The sequence below is a fragment of the Labrus mixtus genome, chromosome 10 (assembly GCF_963584025.1).
Source record: "Labrus mixtus chromosome 10, fLabMix1.1, whole genome shotgun sequence".
NCBI classification, from domain to species: Eukaryota; Metazoa; Chordata; class Actinopteri; order Labriformes; family Labridae; genus Labrus; species Labrus mixtus.
The window spans coordinates 21603612-21605256 of NC_083621.1; the positions used below are offsets into that span (position 1 = coordinate 21603612).

Sequence of the window (1645 nt, forward strand, 5' to 3'; positions counted from 1 at the left end):
GAATAAAATGGCATTTCTCACAGACTAGGTGATACAGGAGTAGTGCAAATGAACTTAGCTTAGTTTTTTTATCGATGAAGTTGTCATATGTTTATAGTTTCATGTCTTATTCTCATGATACACATTATTGCAATCCTTTAAACTATACAAAGCTCAAAATCAAAAAATAGTCATCATTTATTCCAAGTCCAACAAGTGAGTGTACACTCACTTGTTGTCCCTGCTTAAAGTACATGTACTTTAAGACTTTAAGAGCGAGTGGCATTGGGATGAGAAAAAACAAACAAAGTCAAAGACCAACCCTATAGCCCCTCATAAGAACTCATTTGTTGTCCCCTAATGTGTCCTTTTTTAAAATGTGATGTGATGGTGCCTCACAATGTTTTACCTTAATTTAATTTCTTTGTCAAAACAAACTTTGCATGGAGATGAAAAAGTGTTCTTTGATAAATTTAAATTTGGATTGTTATTTTTTTATTTACATCCTCGTAACATTCCAGATAAAATGATTGTTCAACAAATTGATGCTTTAAAGAGCCCATATTATGCCCTTTTAGGGTTCGTATATTTAATCTATGTTCCTACTTTTGTACGTTCACAATAGCTAAAGTTTGAAAAAAGTATCTGTTTTCATGTACTGCTCCTCCTTGCTCCCTCTCCGCTCTGAGTCCGTCCGCTACACTCTGTTGAGCCCACACTGTTAGACCCCACGTGGGCCAAGTCTGCTCTGATTGGTCTGCCGATCCGCTCTGGCGTTATTGGTCAGTTGCTCAGCACGCGTCTTGGAAATTTCAACATGAGCTGCTGGGCTTGCCACAACGAGCCAATGGGCTTAGATCAGTGATCTCACACTGACAAAGACGTCACACTGACAAATTTTTATCGAGGGGGGCTAGAACCGAGCGTTACATGCAGCTAATGCTACAGCTAACAGGAGGACGTAGGAGAAGCCGCGTTTCTGCGGACTTTGAATTTTTGCACATAGATGTGCCTAAACATGCACAGGACACTTGGAAAACACACTAAAGGGCATATAAAACCAGAAAAAGCATAATATGGGACCTTTAATCATTACACTTTTTGTGAGAAAAACAAACAAACATATTGTTGCATTTCTTTTCATTTAGTTTGTGCCATTCTTTCAAATAAAAAAATGGACAGAATTAATTTTCTATCCATTTGAGAATGTATACATATCTGTTCTTTGCAGCAATGCTCAGGTCAGCTCTGAATTTACATCAGCACAGTCACATCATAAGGTCAGTCCATCTTCTTTAGGAGAGTATGCTAATAAAGCTTATGCTTTATTAACTTTCAATACCAGCATATTGAACCCAACAGCCCTTTGGCAATGAACTGCAATGCAAAGCTGAAGTTTCTATTTCCAGGCAGATCTCTTCATCCCTCAAGCATCTCAGCGCACAGATCCTATTATGAGGTCTTCTCTTCTCTAAACTCCAAATCCTTGATCCTCAGCTATTCCTCCTTATTTTCTCAGGGGCTGCGGCCCAACTGAGATCAGTAATAATGGATGGGACATGACTAATAGGACTGCATTGTAGAAATATTATAAACAGTTGTCTAGAAGTCTTGAGAGTTTATCTAAAGTGTAAGATTTGGGCGCTTATTTGATAGCTTATGTTTT

At 38.2% G+C, this 1645-nt stretch overlaps 1 long non-coding RNA gene across 1 annotated transcript; it reads right to left on the reverse strand.

The window, feature by feature from the left end:
* Positions 1-223: 223 nt before the first annotated feature.
* LOC132981530 (uncharacterized) lies at positions 224-1226 on the reverse strand. The gene is made up of 2 exons (XR_009674591.1): positions 1063-1226; positions 224-527 (listed from the first exon to the last, which is right to left on the reverse strand). It is a non-coding gene; the product is annotated as an uncharacterized LOC132981530 (long non-coding RNA).
* Between the last annotated feature and the right edge of the window lie 419 nt (positions 1227-1645).